The sequence below is a fragment of the Saimiri boliviensis genome, chromosome 2 (assembly GCF_048565385.1).
Source record: "Saimiri boliviensis isolate mSaiBol1 chromosome 2, mSaiBol1.pri, whole genome shotgun sequence".
Taxonomy (NCBI): Eukaryota; Metazoa; Chordata; class Mammalia; order Primates; family Cebidae; genus Saimiri; species Saimiri boliviensis.
In genome coordinates, this window is record NC_133450.1 from 129083493 (window position 1) to 129102054 (window position 18562).

An 18562-nucleotide genomic window follows, 5' to 3' on the forward strand; every position below is an offset into this window, starting at 1 on the left:
CAACATGGTGAAACCCCGTCTCTACTAAAAATACAAAAAATTAGCTGGGCATGGGGGCACGTGCCTGTAATCCCAGCTACTCAGGAGACTGAGGCAGGAGAATTGCCTGAACCCAGGAGGCGGAGGTTGGGGTGAGCCGAGATCGTGCCATTGCACTCCAGCCTGGGTAACAAGCGAAACTCCATCTCTCCATCTCAAAAAAACAAAAAATAAAACAAAAAAATTGGGGCCGGGCGCGGTGACTCAAACCTGTAATCCCAGCACTTTGGGAGGCCGAGGCGGGTGGATCACGAGGTCAAGAGATTGAGACCATCCGGGTCAACATGGTGAAACCCCATCTCTACTAAAAATACAAAAAATTAGCTGGGCATGGTGGCGCGTGCCTGTAATCCCAGCTACTCAGGAGGCTGAGGCAGGAGAATTGCCTGAACCCAGGAGGCGGAGGTTGCGGTGAGCCGAGATCGCGCCATTGCACTCCAGCCTGGGTAACGAGCGAAACTCCGTCTCAAAAAAAAAAAAAAAGAATTGGGGCCCTTTTTTTTTCCCCCACACCAATTTATACTTTATTTCTGATTCTTGAAGTTAGATTCTAAGCCCTAAAGATATCCAGACTAGTATTAGATCTATAGCCAGAGACGAGCTTCTATCACAGGGTCCTTAGTAGCCAAGGTTATTAAAATCTCTTTTCTCCAGGAAGATCCAACAGGAAAAAACAAAGAAACCTCTCTGATTAGGCTCCAGCCATACCCCACCCTCCATTCAGATTGACTGGATAGGCATAACGTAAACAGAACACGTGGTTTCCAAACAAGAAAAATCCTATGAGAAAGGGGAGGAGGTGAGAGGAAGGATTCAGCCAGTGCCCAGAGTGAAACTGAGCAATGTCAGTTTCATTCATCCTCACACATCTTCAGGTTGCATGTTCATGGAGTAATTTAGGAATAAATCCATGGTTTGTGGAGTACTCAAATACCTAGCGGTCTGCTGTATTACATTATGGTTTTCCCCAGCAGTTTCGTAGGCAGCCTCCAAGTCACTGGCAGGAGAATTTGGCTGGAACTGCATGCAGGACTGCAGAGGGTCCTCTCCACAGTTATAGAAGGGACTGCTCCAGGCCTGAGTGTTCCAGGACTGGGTGCACCAGGTCTGAGTGTTCCAGGAGTGGTTGGTCCAGGACTGGATGTTCCGGGTCTGGTTGTTCCATACCAGAAAGTTCCCAGTTGTGTTCACCAGGCATCCCTGGTGGTAGGTAGAGGCTGGGGTAGGTGGGTGCTGAGGCCTTCTGAGTCGAATCACTGGTACTCCTTGGCCAGTTTTTCTGCCACCTCTTAGATTTCATTCTCTGGTTCTGGAACCAGGTCTTCGCCTGTTTGTAGCTGAGGTTCAGGATGCTGGAAAGTTCTTGCATCTGCTGAAGGCTGAGGTATTTCTGTCTCTTGAAATCTATCATTGAGTACACACAGCTGGGTGGAAGAGAGTACAGTTCTGGTCTTCTGTTTCTTGACTGGGGTCTTCCTTTGTTGTGGCCCTACTCTCTGCAGCAGTGGGTCGTTTGCCTTTGGGACTGGTGGAAGAATCTGGGCTGTCCTGAATAAGCAGATCCATGGAGGAAGGAAGAGGGGACACAGTCTCTGTGTGAAGCATCTCAGCAGAACACATTTGCAAGGATGGATAATTTTCTTCAGGCTCACAAATCACAGGCGCAGGTGCAGATGCTCCACAGTCGGATGCTTCAGGGCAAGGCAGGCTTTGTGAACAAACTGGATCCATACTCACGTTATTATTGGGGAAGAGGAGGAAAAAAATTAAGACCTGGACTGGAAAAAAGACTAAGGCAGCCGTAGGACTTTTTTCTGGAAGATTTTAGAGAAATATGACCTCCAGAAGCAAAGTATCAGGAAGTTGGAATGAAGCGAGTCGCCTCTGCAGGAACTGGAGACAGCTAGCTGAGTCCAGCAAAAAACCAACTGGGGCCCTTTTAAAATGTTTTTCTCTGAATGAATACATAAGGATTCTTGGCTTTTTTTGGGGGGGTGGGAGGGTGGAGATGGAGTTTTGCTCTTCTTGCCCAGGCTGGAGTGCAGTGGCGCGATCTCAGCTCACTGCAACCTCCACCTCGCAGATTCAAGTGATTCTCCTGACTCAGCCTCCCAAGTAGCTGAGATTACAAGTGTGCACCATCATGCCCAGCTAATTTTGTATTTTTAGTAGAGACGGAGTTTCTCCATATTGGCCAGGCTAGTCTCAAACTCCCGACCTTATCATCTGCCAGCCTCCATCTCTCAAAGTGCTGGGATTCCAGGCGTGAGCCACCATGCCCCACCGACCCTTGGCATTTCTACACAGATTGATGCCGCAGGCTGTTGCCTGTGAAGAGCTGCGACTGTGCCCCTGTAGCAGCCAGGAGTCTGCAAAAGATCCCATCATTCAAGCATGTTCTTGCCCAAGCCTTAGGTGGTCACGCCTTTTACAGGTGAGGGTCCCGAGGCACAGAGGCTAAACTGGCAGAAGAGGGACTCCGGAGCACAGAGGAGAAAGGCTGCCATCCTGTTACCCCCAGAGGCCCTGGGCAAGCTCCTGAGATGAGGAAGCTGACTGCAGCCCAGAGGTCAGTGAGCAGCAGCCTCCCTGGCCACCAGATGCCACCGAGGGGCATGTCAGGGAGCGGACAAGCCACCCAGGTCCAGGACTGAGCCTTCCCCAAGGTTGAAGACTCCCCTGTGGACCCCACCAGGGGCACCTGATGCTCTTCCTCACTGCCTCCCAACTTACATCCCCCACATGATGGTACCTGGGTCCCAGGTCATGCAGCTGTCCCATGGCAGGGTACAGGGTGCAGGGCATCCACCTGCACAGCAGGACCTCTGCCTCTGGACCTTCTGCCAGCCCTACTCCCTCCTCACTCAGCAGAGCTAGCAATAGCATCTCCGCAGAGAGGGCCTGCAGGGCTCCCATCACAAGCAAGGGGTCTTTGGAACACCTGCCAAGGGGCCAGTTCCACCACCACCTGGGGGCACCACCACCCCACCTCTGCAAGGATGGCAAGTGGCTGCCTGCAGTGACTTCACTTTTTTGACACTCAGGAGCCACGTGATCCTGGGGACTGGCCAAGGGTGCCAGACTTGGAGAGGAGGACATGGAATACCCATATCAGCACCCAACATGTGAGGGGTCTTGTCTGCTAGGAAGTAACTTTAAAGCTTAGTGAACGAACCCACAGTGACGGGACAGAGCAGAAGCGCCACCACCCACTATTCTCAGGCATGCCTGTGCCCAAGCGAGCAGCTCAGAGGAGCCTTGTAAGTAGCATCAATGAGGAACAGAAGCCGGGCGCGGTGGCTCAAGCCTGTAATCCCAGCACTTTGGGAGGCCGAGGCGGGTGGATCACGAGGTCGAGAGATCGAGACCATCCTGGTCAACATGGTGAAACCCCGTCTCTACTAAAAGTGCAAAAAATTAGCTGGGCATGGTGGCACGTGCCTGTAGTCCCAGCTACTCAGGAGGCTGAGGCAGGAGAATTGCCTGAGCCCAGGAGGCGGAGGTTGCGGTGAGCCGAGATCGCGCCATTGCACTCCAGCCTGGGTAACAAGAGCGAGACTCCGTCTCAAAAAAAAAAAAAAAAAATGAGGAACAGAAATAAAAGCAGAGGCTTGACCAGCAGTGGCTCACACCTGGAATCCCAGCACTTTGGGAAGCTGAGGCAGGTGGATCATCTGAGGTCGGGGGTTCAAAACCAGCCTGACTAACATGAGGAAACCGTGTCTCTACTAAGAATACAAAAATTAGCCTGGTGTGTTGGCAGGCATCTGTAATCGCAGCTACTTGGGAGGCTGAAGTGGAAGAATTGCTTGAACCTGGGAGCTGACAGTTGTAGCAAGCCAAGATTGCACCACTGCCCTCCAGCCTGGACTACAGAGTGAGATTCTGTCTCAAAAAGACAGGGAGGAACTTCTTAGCACACTGAGGAGCAGAACCCATGGGTGTTCACGCGGAAATGAAACAAAAGCCTGTTGCACTCACATGCCAGCCTTTCTGTGGCTTTGCCTGCATCTTAGCATCAGCTCAGCTACTGTCTAAAAAAAATAGGCTGGGCTCAGTGGCTCACGCCTGTAATCCCAGCACTTTGGGAGGCCAAGGTAAGTGGATCACCTGAGGTCAGGAGTTCCAGACTAGCCTGGCCAACATGGTGAAATCCTGTCTCTACTAAGAAATACAAAAATTAGCCGGGCTTGGTGGCTCATGCCTGTAATCCCACCTACTCGGGTGGCTGAGGCAGGAGAATCACTTGAACCCGGGAGGCGGAGGCTGCAGTGAGCTAAGATCACACCACTGCACTCCAGCCTAGGGGACAGAGCGAGACTCCATCTCAAAAAATAATAACTGTGGCCGGGTGCAGTAGCTTACGCTTGTAATCCCAGCACTTTGGAGGCCGAGGCAGGAGGATCACAAGGTCAGGCGTTCAAGACCAGCCTGGCCAACATGGTGATGTCTCTACTAAAAAATATATAAATTAGCTGGGCGTGGTGGCACACACCTATAGCCCCAGCTACTTGGGAGGCTGAGGTGGGAAAATTGCTTGAACCCAGGAGGCAGAGGTTGCAATGAGCCGAGATTGCACCACTGCACTCCAGCCTGGCGCCTAGCAACAGAGTGAGACTGTCTCAAATAGAAAAATACTAATAATAAATGAATAAATAAAGAGTAGATACAAAGGTCATAGCAAAGATTCAAGTAAGCTAGAGAACTACAGACCCCATGGGTCAAGATTCCAAAAAAATTCACTAATTTTAAGGATAAATAGTAAACAAAGAAATTCTCTGGGATTCAAGGAAAGTGTGGCCCATGAGGGCCACAGGGCCTTCCCTGAGTTGGAAACCCATTTCCAAGCTAGGTGCTAGGCATCTGATGATCACTGAAGACATATAAAGAGTCACATGTTGCATCAAAAACATTTTTGAAACAGGGTCTTGCTCTGTCACCCAGGCGCGAGTGCACTGGTACAGTCACAGCTCACTACAGCCTCAACCTCCCAGGCTCAAGTGATCAGCCCGCCTCAGCCTCCCAAAGTACTAGGATTAGACATGAGCCACTGCACCTGGCCAAATGTTTGTATTTTTTTTTGTAGAGATGGCATCTCGCTATTTTGTGCAGGCTGTTCTCTAACTCCTGGCATTAAGGGCTCCAGTCCCACCTCAGCCTCCCAAAGTGCTGGGATTATAGGCGTCAGCCACCGAGTCCAGCCCCTAAAAGCATTTTTTTTTTTTTACCTTTTAGAGACAGGGTCTCACTCTGTTGCCCAGGCTGGAGTGCAGTGGCATGATCATGGCTCACTGCAGCCTCAACGTCCTGGGCTCAAGGGATCCTCCCTCCTCAGCCTTCTGAGCAGCTAGGACCACAGACATGCACCACCACATCCAGCTAATTTTTCTATTTTTTATAAAGAGGTGGTTTCACCATGCTGCCCGGGCTGCTATCAAACTCCTGAGCTGAAGTGATCCTCCCACCTTGGCCTCCCAAGTGCTGGGATTACAGGCGTGAGCCATCGTGCCCAGCCAGCCGAGCATTCTGAATGACGACTAACCACCCTCCTCACTCCAATTCCAGAATTCCCTCTTACCCTTCCTTTTTCCACCTTCTTGTGTCTGTCTTTGGTTGGTTGCTGTCGTTTTTTTTGTTTTTTTGTTGTTGAGACGGAGTTTCGCTCGTTACCCAGGCTGGAGTACAACGGCGCGATCTCGGCTCACCGCAACCTCTGCCTCCTGGGTTCAGGCAGTTCTCCTGCCTCAGCCTCCTGAGTAGCTGGGATCACAGGCACACGCCACCATGCCCAGCTAATTTTTTGTATTTTTAGTAGAGCCGGGGTTTCACCATGTTGACCAGGATGGTCTCGATCTCTCGACCTCGTGATCCACCCGCCTCGGCCTCCCAAAGTGCTGGCATTACAGGCTTGAGCCACCGCGCCCGGCCTGCTGTTTTTAATTTGAGCCAGATGTGGTGGCTCACACCTGTAATCCCAGCACTTTTGGAGGCTGAGGTGGACAGACTGCTTCAACCCAGGAAGTTAAGGCCATAGTGAGCTACGATTGTGCCACTGCACTCCAGCCTGGGCAACAGAGCTAGACCCTGCCTCAGGGAAAAAAAAAAAAAAAATTGAGACAGAGTTTTGCTCTGTTGCCCAGGCTGGTCTGGAACTCTAGGGCTCAAGGGACCCACCTCAGCCTCCTGAGTAGCTGGGACCACAGGTGCGCCACTGCCCCCGCCCCTGCATCGGTGTTCTGGCTGAGTGGCTCCAGCAGCCAAGGTCTCCAGGACAAGTTCAAACCCCTGGGACTAATCTGAACAGTTGCTACATCCTTGCCATTTCCTGAGCTGAAGAGCAGGCCAGCTGCACTTGATGAACTCCCAGTGCTACGTGGGAACATCTCGTTGGAAAGGCTAAGAGGTGCCCCACTGAGGACCGGTAAGCCATGAGGTCGATGATATTTAGTGTGCACTAAGTATGCGCTCGCCTCCAGGACCTCCACTCCTCACTGAACACGATGGCTTCAGTAAAACACACCGCCAAGCCATGCAGTGGGAAAGGCCCCATAGCTGGTCCTGATGCAGGGACCCCTGTCCCCCGGACCTTGGGTCACTTCACTTGAAGAGTGAAAACCTCTCTAAAGCATTCATTTAGACAGCTCTTTAAACAGCAGACATTGTTATTTATTCCAAAAAAGGTCAAAATGCAGCTGGGTGTGGTGGCTCAAGCCTGTAATCCTAGCACTTTGGGAGGCCAAGGTGGAAGGATTGCTTGAGACCAGGAGTTCAAGATCAGCCTGGGCAATATAGCAAGACCCCATCGCTACAAAAAATTTTTAAATTAGCCGGGTGTGGTGGTGTGCACCTGAAGTCCCAGCTACTCGGGAGGCTGAAGTGGGAGGATTGCTTGAGGCCTGGAGTTTGAGTTTGCACTGGGCCGTGATTTAGCCACTGACTCCAGCCTAGGAAGAACAAGATCTCATCTCTTAATAAAATAAAAAGGTTAAAATTCCATAAACGAGGCCGGGCACAGTGGCGAGCACCTGTAATCCCGGCTACTCAGGAAGCTGAAGCAGGAGAATTGTTTGAACCCAGGAGGCAGAGGTTGCGGTGAACTGAGATCGTGCCACTGCACTCCAGCCTCGGCAACAAGAGCGAAACTCCATCTCAAAAAAAACCCTAAATGGCGAGAGTGGCTCCTGGCTCATGCTATAGCAGACCTCTCCAGATGCCTTCAGCAAGCCCCTATGATTCTTTTTGTGATTGACCTGGGAAGAAACAGGCTTGGATACTGCTCCTCTCTGTCAAGGCCGGTAGGCAGCCGCCCCACAGGCAAAGGCATGCCCACCACCCACACCAGCAGTTCCTGCTGAGCCAGACACTCGGAGGGAGGCAGCCCTGGCAGGGTGAGGGCAGACAAGACAGCATCTCCCAGGAGCCTGAGCAGAGGTGAGGGCCCCCTGGTGGGCTTGGTTCGAGGGACTAAAAATGCAAATCTGGGCGATGCAAAAGGAAAAGTCAAACCAGGAATGTGGCCAAGAGGCAGACAGCAGCCAGATGCACTCTGACACCTGAGGAAGAGGCGCGAAGGACGTTCACATTAGCTATGCGGTGCTTGTCCTGGCCCCAGACCCAGAAGACTCTGTTAGGTACCGGATGCTCCTTCCCAACCCCCTCCACAGATGCCACAGCTGAGGCCCAGGGAGGGCCAGCCTCGCCCAGGGTCCCTTGGAAGAACCCAGGGAGGGTGTCCAACATTCTAGAACCCTCTTGCTAAACCCAGGCTGCTGAGGAAAACAACTGTTTTCTCTTTTGAGACACAGTCTTGCTCTGTCACCCAGGCTAGAGTTCAGTGGCATGATCTCGGCTCAAGGCAACCACCACTTCCTGGGTTCAAGCGATTCTCAGCCTCCTGAGTAGCTTGGACTACAGGCATGTGCCACCATGCCCAGCTAATTTTTGTATTTTTAGAAGGGATGGTGTTTCACCATATTGGTCAGGTTAGTCTTGAACTCCCAACCTCAAGGGATGCACTGGCCTGGGCCTCCCAAGGTGCTGGGATTACAGGCATGAGCCACCAAGCCTGGCCTTGTTTTCTATTAATCAAAAGAAAGACTCTCAAAACACTGGGATTTGAACACCTCTAGGTTTTGGAAGAGAAAAAAGATCTTTACAAATGAACCAGAACCCACTGAAATTAATATTCTCAGGGGGAATCCGGGCCCAGGGCCAGGGTCCCCCCCCTTTGCGGCCCTCTCAGCTTGCTCCCCAGTCCACGGAGAGGGCAGGGGTGGCAGGCAGGAGAGCACCTTGAAGCACTGGCAACAACAGCCCCGAAGGAAGCCCAGGTGCAGTTGGGTGGGCCGGGCCTCAGACAGGTCATGGCTCCGGCCGTGCAGACTTTGCACTTAACTAGGGAAGACCGAGTGCATGGGGCACAAAGCACGATCAGTAGGAGCAGGGGCCGGGGAGGAGCAGGCCTCAGCAGAGCTGATGAGTAGGAGCAGGAACGGGGAGGAGCTGGCCTCAGCAGGGCACGAGGGAAAGGTCAATGGCTGTCCTGTTGGTGCCGGAGGTGGTGGGACAGGACGTGTTTGTGCAAACTCAGAAATGTGCGCCACAAGGTGTGGGCTCCGCTGTAACTAAGTTGACCTCAGTAAGACCAATCAAGGGAGTTTTCAAATAAACTTTCTGGCCGGGGGTGGCTCACTCCTGTAATCCCAGCACTTTGGGAGGCCAAGGAGGGTAGATCACGAGGTCAGAAGATCGAGAGCATCCTGGCCAAACACAGGGAAACCCCGTCTGCACTTGTGATGACCTGCTTTTTGTCAGCGAAAACCGACTCTTTCTCAGACTGAGAGCTGTTCAGGCTTCAGGTTAGCTTCTTGAGCCGGACAGACTCCACCTTAGCGTCTTCATTTTAGTTATTTTCCCACCATTGAGTATGTAACTACAGTATGTAGCTGGGGCAGGCTGACACTGGGCACCTCCAGGAAGCCGTTTGCTGATGAGAGGCTGAGTTAAGTGGCACCAGCAGAGCCTGGGGATGCAGGTGCAGGGAGCGCCCAGAGCCCCCGCTATCTCTAAGTGGCATGTCTTCCATGACGGCTTTACCCCTGCACCCGGCACTGTTTTATTCCTTAGGTACTAGTTTATCTTTTAACTTCTTGCTTACTCTGCTTCTGTGAAAAATTTGTTTCAGCCAGGTTCCCCCTCCCTTTTAAAACTAGGGTATAAAAGACCTCCTAACTTTTTCTCAGGGGCCGAGAGAATTTCGAACATTAGCCACTGTCGGTCGCCGGCACAATAAAGGACTCGTAATTCAATCTCCGAGTGTGGCGCATTGCTTGACTCGCTCGGATACAACATACTAAAAATACAAAGAATTAGCCGGGTGTGGTGGGTGCGTGCCTGTAGTCCCAGCTACTCGGGAGGCTGAGGCAGGAGAATTGCTTGAACCCGGGAGGCGAAGATTGCAGTGAGCCAAGATTGCACCACTGGACTCCAGCCTGGGCGACAGAGCGAGACTCCGTCTCAAAAAAAAAAAAAAAAAAAAAAAAAGAAAGGAAACGAAAACTCACAGGCAACTGGGTGCATTGGCGTGCAGCACAGGAGTCAGTGTGGGGAAAGCCTGGCCTTCTTATCTCCTATACAGAAAGCTCTTGGAAAACATCACGAAAATCTGTCAATTCATCAACAAAGTGCTGGAACATCAGAGCTGGGAGGGGGCTTGTTCAACCCCCTCCTTTTCTTGTCTTTTAACAGATGAAGAAATGTAAGTCCAGACCGGGGACTGGCTTGCCCAAGATGACATGAAAACTCAGAGAACTCTTCCTAAGAGCTGTGAGGTCCTTAAGAACAAAACAAAATCCTCAAAAACCTACACACCCAAAGAACAAAGAACAGCCATTCTAGGCTGGCCACACAGTGGCCCATGCTTGTAATCCTAGCACTTTGGGAGTCCAAGGTGGGAGGATTCACTTGAGCCCAGGAGTTCAAGACCAGCCTGGGTGGCATAGTGACATAGTGAGACTGTCTCTATTTTTATTTTTATTTATTTATTTATTTATTTATTTATTTATTTTTTAGACGGAGTTTCACTCTTGTTACCCAGGCTGGAGTGCGATGGTGCGATCTCGGCTCACCGCAACCTCCACCTCCTGGGTTCAGGCAATTCTCCTGTCTCAGCCTCCTGAGTAGCTGGGATTACAGGCACACGCCACCATGCCCAGCTAATTTTTTGTATTTTTAGTAGACATGGGGTTTCACTATGTTGACCAGGATTGTCTCGATCTCTTGACCTCGTGATCCACCCGCCTTGGCCTCCCAAAGTGCCGGGATTACAGGCTTGAGCCACCGCGCCCGGCCCTGTCTCTATTTTTATAAAATTTAAAAAAAAAAAAAAAAAAAAAAAGCCACTCTAATCAAATTAGAATGAAGAGATCCCAAGACTGCAAACTACCTCAGCGTTTCATGTCACTTGCTTTCTTCAAGAATCCTTGCCCCAGGCGCGGTGGCTCATGCCTGTAATCCCAGCACTTTGGGAGGCCGAGGCAGGTGGATCATGAGGTCAAGAGATCAAGACCATCCTGGTCAACATGGTGAAACCCCACCTCTACTAAAAATACAAAATATTAGCTCGGCATGGTGGCTCATGCCTGTAGTCCCAGCTACTCGGGAGACTGAGGCAGGAGAATTGCCTGAACCCAGGAGGCGGAGGTTGCAGTGAGCTGAGATTGTACCATTGCACCCCAGCCTGGGTAACAAGAGTGAATCTCCGTCTCAAAAAACAAAAAACAAAAACAAAAACAAAACAAAAAGAATCCTTGCAAGGAAGCACCACTGAACCCTGTGGGAAAGCGTGCGTGTGACAGGCGTGTGCCCGCAGCTGCCACCTGTGCATGCTCACCCCGATAAGCTTGGGCTTTTTCCACACTGTGCTCCCTGGAACCCAGTTATGGGGCCCATCAAACAAAAGTTTGAAGCCGGGCTTGGTGGCTTACACCTGTAATCCCAACAGGTTGGGAGGTGGAGATGGGCATATCGCCTGAGGTCGGGAGTTCGAGATCAGCCTGAACAACATGGAGAAACTCCATCTCTACTAAAAACACAAAATCAGCTGGGCATGGTGGTGCATGCCCGTAATCCCAGCTACTCAGAAGGCTGAGGCAGGAGAATCACTTGAATCTGGCGGATGGAGGTTGCAGTGAGCAAAATGCCATTCCACCCCAGCCTGAGCAACAAGAGCTAAACTCTGTCTCAAAGAAAAAAAAAAAAAAGAAAGAAAAACTTGAAGCAGGAAATGCCTCAGACCAAACCTCCAGCGTCATTTGGCAATACACATAATACACTGGCATTTTAAACGCTAGAAAGTTTCCCAGTAAGAAACCAAAACTCATATATATATATATATACACACACACACACATATACACATATAGATACATATATACATATATATATATATATATATATATATATATTTTTTTTTTTTTTAAATATAAGATGGGGTTTCTGCATGATGGCCAGGCTGGTCTTGAACTCCTGACCTCAGGTGATCCACCCACTTCAGCCTCCCAAAGTGCTAGAATTACAGCCATGCCCGGCCTTTTTTTCCCTTTTTGTGGAGAATGGGGTCTCACTATATCACCCAAGCAGGTCTCAAACTCCTGGGCTCAAGCTATCCTCCAGCCTCAGCCTCCCTAAGAGCTGAGATTATAGGCATGAGCCTCAGCGCCCAGCAGAAATCTACTTTTCAAATAATTTTTAGAATTCACAGAAGTACATACTTTATATTCAGATTTCATCAGTTTTCACCCAATGTCTTTCTGTCCCAGGATGCCACCCAGCACCCCACGGGGCACTGAGCCGGCAGCTCTGCTTAGGCCCTTCTTGGCTGTGACAGTTTCTCAGGCTCTATCTTGAGAGTTCTGAGGGTCCTGCCTGGGTATTTTATTTTATTTTATTTTTTTATTTTATTTATTTATTTATTTATTTATTTATTTATTTTTTTTTTTTGAGACGGAGTTTCGCTCTTGTTACCCAGGCTGGAGTGCAATGGCGCGATCTCGGCTCACCGCAACCTCCGCCTCCTGGGTTCAGGCAATTCTCCTGCCTCAGCCTCCTGAGTATCTGGGATTACAGGCACGTGCCACCATGCCCAGCTAATTTTTTTGTATTTTTAGTAGAGACGGGGTTTCACCATGTTGACCAGGATGGTCTCGATCTCTCGACCTTGTGATCCACCCGCCTCGGCCTCCCAAAGTGCTGGGATTACAGGCTTGAGCCACCGCGCCCGGCCTATTTTATTTATTTTTTTTTTTGAGACGGAGTTTCGCCCTTGTTACCCAGGCTGGAGTGCAATGGCGCGATCTCGGCTCACCGCAACCTCCGCCTCCTGGGTTCAGGAAATTCTCCTGCCTCAGCCTCCTGAGTAGCTGGGATTACAGGCACGCGCCACCATGCCCAGCTAATTTTTTTGCACTTTTAGTAGAGACGGGGTTTCACCATGTTGACCAGGATGGTCTCGATCTCTCGACCTCGTGATCCACCCGCCTCGGCCTTCCCAAAGTGCTGGGATTACAGGCTTGAGCCACCGCGCCCGGCCTGCCTGGGTATTTTATAAGCTGTCCCTCCACTGGGATTTGTCTGATGTTTTTCTCCTGAGTAAACTGGGGAAGAAGATCAGAGGTAAAGCACCACCCTCTTTTTTTTTTTTTTTTTGGGCAGGGGGAAGGGGAGTGGGAAGATGGAGTCTCCTTCCGTCACCCAGGCTAGAGTGCAGTGGTGCAATCTCAGCTCACTGCAACCTCCACCTCCCAGGTTCAAGAGTTTCTCCTGCCTCAGCCTCCCGAATAGCTGGGACTATATAGGTGCCCACCACCAAGCTCAGCTAATTTTTGTATTTTAGTAGAGACGGGATTTCATCATGTTGGCCAGGATGGTCTTGAACTCCTGACCTCATGATCCACCTGTAAGGTCTGATCGCGCCATGAATGGCATGGTAATCTCTGTGACGTGTGTGCACACCCCAGATGAGTTCCTGGAAGAAACAACCAACCCCTGTGCCTGCCTAACCCGAGACAGTCTTCTATGGTTTCTTATTCCAGCCGAAACTGACAAGGCCATTGGACTTTTTTTTTTTTTTTTTTTTTTTTTAAAGATAGGATTTCACCGTGTTGGTCAGGCTGGTCTTGAACTCCCGACCTCAGGTGATCCGCCCGCCTTGGCCTCCAAAGTGCTTGGATTACAGGCGTGAGCCACTGCACCCGGCCTGACCATTGGACTTTGTGACCAACCTTGCCCAACCCTGTGACTCCGCAACTTACAAACCCCTCCCACCTTGCAAAAAATCGCCAACTATAACTTCTATAACTTTCCACTGTTTACCCCAAACGTATAAAACCAATTCCTATCCCTCTGCCCTTTGCTGATGCGATTTTCAACCTCAGCCCGCCTGCACCAGGTGAATAAACAGCTGTTGCTCACACAAAGCCTGTCTGGGCGTCTCTTCATTCAGAGCGTGCGTTTTACCACCACCCAGCTTGGCCTCCCAAAGTGCTGGGATTATGGGCGTGAGCCACCACCCTGGCCCTCTTGTATTTTTTTTTTTTTTTTTTTTTTTTTTTTGTAGAAATGGGGTTTCGCCGGCCGGACGCGGTGGCTCACGCCTGTAATCCCAGCACTTTGGGAGGCCAAGGCGAGTGGATCACGAGGTCAAGAGATCAAGACCATCCTGGTCAACATGGTTAAACCCCGTCTCTACTAAAAATACAAAAAATTAGCTGGGCATGGCGGCGCGTGCCTGTAATCCCAGCTACTCAGGAGGCTGAGGCAGGAGAATTGCCTGAACCCAGGAGGCGGAGGTTGCAGTGAGCCGAGATCGCACCATTGCACTCCAGCCTGGGTAACAAGAGCGAAACTCCGTCTCAAAAAAAAAAAAAAGAAAAGAAATGGGGTTTCGCCACATTGGCCAGGCTGGTCTTCTGGGCTCAGGTGATCCTCCCACCTTGGCCGCCCAAAGTGCTAAGATTACTGGCCTGAGCCATGGTGAGCAGCCCAACCTTATCATTACTGAAGTCACCACACAAACCTCTGCAATTCCTACTGGCCATACCTTCTGGACTTTCCTTTCCTAGCCAAGTCAAAGTGGGCCTTGGGGAGGACCCTGGAGGAGAAGCCCCCTCTTCACTTCCACTCTGTCTTCCACCCCTGACGTCAGCTTTCTTTTTTTTTTTTTTTTTTTTTGAGATGGAGTTTCGCTCTTGTTACCCAGGCTGGAGTGCAATGGCGCGATCTCGGCTCACCGCAACCTCCACCTCCTGGGCTCAGGCAATTCTCCTGCCTCAGCCTCCTGAGTAGCTGGGATTACAGGCACTCGCCACCATGCCCAGCTAGTTTTTTGTATTTTTAGTAGAGACGGGGTTTCACCATGTTGACCAGGATGGTCTCAATCTCTCGACCTCATGATCCACCCGCCTCGGCCTCCCAAAGTGCTGGGATTACAGGCTTGAGCCACCGCGCCCGGCCCGACATCAGCTTTCTGACCTCAGAAGCCCAGCTGTCCTCTGAACTCAGGCGACAGGTCCCCTAAGTGACAGATGCATCCTGCACCTCAGGACCACCCCCCTCCTCCTGCAGCGGCCCCACCCCACAGAGCCGACAGGGCTGTGTCTATGGAGGCCTCCGCTTTGAGGGAGACACGCGGGGCAAGGGTGGGGCAGTGAGGGCAGACCCGGCCTTGGCCATCTCTGGAGCTGGGAGAATACCATCATGCTCCTCTGTTGGAGTCAACGTCTCTGTGCCAACAGCCGCCAAACCTCCACCTCCAATTAAGCTCCACCCCCTTGTCCTCACTGCCCACAGGACATCTGTCCAGGCCCCCCCTTCAACTTGGCCAAGGCGCAACACACCGCCCTGGTTTCCCTCTCCACCCAGCCCCCGCCGAGATCTCTAATGCGTCCTTCCGATTCCACCCATCCAAGGTAAAACCCTGAAGTTGTCCCGGCTCAGCGGAAGTACCCCCGGCTATCTGATGGCTCCGGCTGAAATGCTTCCCGAGGCCCAGATGACTCCTTCCTCCAAACCCCACAGGAGGCTGATTCGCAAACGCTGAGGCCACTCTCCAAACTGTCCAGAATCCAGCCGCATCTCCCCGCTTCCCTGCCTGGCCCTGGGACCCGCTATTCCCACTGGATCCCTGCCCTAGGCTCCCTGCTCCAGCCCCAAGCCCAGCTCTCAGACCAGAGCAATGCTTGTGAACCCCGAAAATCTGAGACAGGTCTCAGTTCATTTAGGAAGTTAATTTTGCCAAGGACGAAGACACAGGCCGTGACAGCCTCAGGAGATTCTGACATGTCCAAGGTGCTCAGGGCCCGTTTTGGTTTTCTACATTTTAGGGAGACAGGAGACATCCATTACCTTAGTAAGATGGACAAAGGTTCGGTCTGGAAAAGGCGAGCAGGGAGCTTCCAGGTCTTAGGTAGGTAAGCGACAAATGATTGCATTCTTTTGCATTTCCGAGTAGCCTCTCAAGGAGGCAGTCAGATAGCCATGAGGAGGCAGTCAGATAGCCATTTATCTCTGGGAGCAGAGGGATGGCTTGAATAGAATGGGAGGCAGGCTTGCCCTAAGCAGTTCCCAGCTCGACTTTTCCCTTTAGTGATTTTGGGGCCCCAAGATTTTTTTTCACTAGCTGCTAAACCCCACCATGCCGCACCCCAGAGAGCCTGAACCCTTGCCACAGCTCAGACCACTCGTACCCCTCCCACCTGGCCATCCCCGCCTTCCAGCCAGTCTTTGGGGTCACCCTTCCCCGAGGCTTCCTGGAGCCCCTTTCTGATATTTCAACACCCCCACACACACATGCACACACACACGCGCCTGCACACACGCACCCTGCGTTTCTCTCCTCAGTCTTTGTGCTCTGTAATGTGCTCATATTTTCCTCCTCTACCATGGTTAGGATCAGGGTCACTCCCTCCAAAACTGACCTGTGCTCCAGGGCCTGGGGCTCGGAGGCTTTGTCCACAGCTGTGTCCCGGGAAGCCAAGCCTCTGGCTCTGAGCAGGCAGTGGTGGTCAGAAGGTATTTGCCGGATGAATGAACGCACACATATTCCAGAGGCCACTTGCCTGACATGTCCCAAACCAAATGCCTTTCCCCCAAAAACGTGCCTCTGTCGACTGTGTTCCTTGAGGGCCCCAAAATCCCTAAAGAGAAAAGTCAAGCTGGGAACGGCTTAGGGCCAACCTGTCTCCCAGCATCTACCGAGACTCCCGAGCCAGAAGCACAAAGCTTCCTTCTGCTGGAGGCTGAATAGCTGATGGGTCTAGGACCAGACTCCCTGGGTGAAACTGCCTTTGCGAAATCACGCCAGTGAGGGCAATCTGATGTGGCTGACTCCATCTTGCTTCTAGCCCCACAGGCTGGCTGCTGTCTTCACCCATTCCTGGGCATGGGTCAAACTAACTTTGAGAAAAATTTAGTTTGGAGTTTAAAGGATAATAGCCCTCCCCCAAACTAAACCGCCCTTGTAAAACTAATAAGAGGCCACCAGATTAGGAGGATGAGAGGACCCTGAATTCTGCTATTCATGCTTGGTTAAAATGATTTCCAGTTCTAGCCTGGCGCGGTGGCTCAAGCCTGTAATCCCAGCACTTTGGGAGGCCGAGGCGGGTGGATCACGAGGTCAAGAGATCGAGACCATCCTGGTCAACATGGTGAAACCCGTCTCTACTAAAAATACAAAAAATTACCTGGGCCTAGTGGTGCATGCTTGTAATCCCAGCTACTCAGGAGGTTGAAGCAGGAGAATTGCTTGAACCCAGGAGGCGGAGGTTGTGGTGAGCCAAGATCGCGCCATTGCACTCCAGCCTGGGTAACAAGAGCTAAACTCCGTCTCAAAAAAATAATTTCCAGTTCTGACACAATCCTTTGGCAGGACATGGTGGCTCATGCCTGTAATCCCAGTACTTTCGGAGGCTGAGGTGGGCAGATCATGAGAGACTAGCCTGGCCAATATGGTAAAACCTCATCTCTACTAAAAATACAAAAATTAGCTGGGCATGATGGTGCACGCCTGTAGTCCCAGCTACTCGGGAGGTGGAGGCTGGAGAATCGCTTGAATCCAGGAGTTGGAGGTTGCAGTGAGCTGAGATAGCACCACTATACTCCAGCCTGGATGACAAAGTCTGGAAAAGGTGGGAAGACTTGAGGGGAGGGGCTTCAGGTCACAGGTGAGTGAGACATCATCTCAATTAAAAAAAAAGATTACCAGCCGGGTGCGGTGGCTCAAGCCTGTAATCCCAGCACTTTGGGAGGCTGAGGCGGGTGGATCACGAGGTCGAGACATCGAGACCATCCTGGTCAACATGGTGAAACCCCGTCTCTACTAAAAGTGCAAAAAATTAGCTGGGCATGGTGGCACATGCCTGTAATCCCAGCTACTCAGGAGGTTGAGGCAGGAGAATTGCCTGAGCCCAGGAGGCGGAGGTTGCGGTGAGCCGAGATCGCGCCATTGCACTCCAGCCTGGGCAACAAGAGCGAAACTCTGTCTCAAAAAAAAAAAAAAGAAAAGAAAAGAAAAAAAAAAAAAAGATTACCAGCCTTTGTTCAGGAGGTCATGGGAATTGCCACTTCCTCAGTCTCTCCCACAGTGAAGCTAAGATTGGCCTGTTGAGATGTCTTAGGATTTTGCATTTCTGACAACAGATGGCCCCAGGCAGAGCATGACTCAACCAATCCCTGCAGGGCATGAGGACCATTTTCCATCCCCAACCGGGCAGCAGCACGCATTCCCTAGCCCCCTACCCACCACACTTGCTTTGAAAAACCCATAACATCTGAGCCTTTGTTGATTTATGACTCCGTCTCCGCTGTGGCATAGCCAACTTCCTGTCACCTTTTTTTTTTGAGATGGAATCTCAGTCACCCAGGCTGGAGTGCAGAGGCTGGATCTCAACTCACCACAACCTCCACCTCCCAAGTTCAAGGGATTCTCCTGGGATGAGGAGCCTGCACCACCACGCCTAGCTAATTTTCCTATTCTTTAGTAGAGGTGGGGTTTCACCATGTTGGTCAGACTGGTCTTGAACTCCTGACATCAGGTGATCCACCTGTCTCAGCCTCCCAAAGTGCTGAGATTACAGGTGTGAACCATCAAGCCCAGCCTCCTAACCTCTTTCTTGAGTGCAATGCCATGCACTAAAGTGGATTCACTTTGTGCAGCAGCAGGAAGAACCCATTGGGCAGTGACATGAGTTCCAAACACTGGATCTGCCACCAACCCAGCTGTGTGACTTTAAATATCTAAAGGGGCCTCTCCTAGCCTGTTTTCCCATCAGTAAATCTGGACAAGTGGGTGAGGAGTCCCGGCTGTGACAGGTGAGGAGGCTTTCCATTTCACTGTCTACCCCAAGATAAACATTCAACATCCCACTCCCACAAAAATCACTGCCCATAAGAATCCCAAGGTTCAAAGGACATCCAGCCACTGGAAAACGGCATTTTAAATAAGAGCATCACCTGTCACCCAGGTGCA

The 18562-nt window shown here is 51.2% G+C and overlaps 1 pseudogene; it reads right to left on the minus strand.

Annotated features, from left to right (window-relative positions):
- Nucleotides 1-900: 900 nt before the first annotated feature.
- On the minus strand, nucleotides 901-1620 carry LOC101050624 (homeobox protein NANOG pseudogene; annotated as a pseudogene).
- Between the last annotated feature and the right edge of the window lie 16942 nt (nucleotides 1621-18562).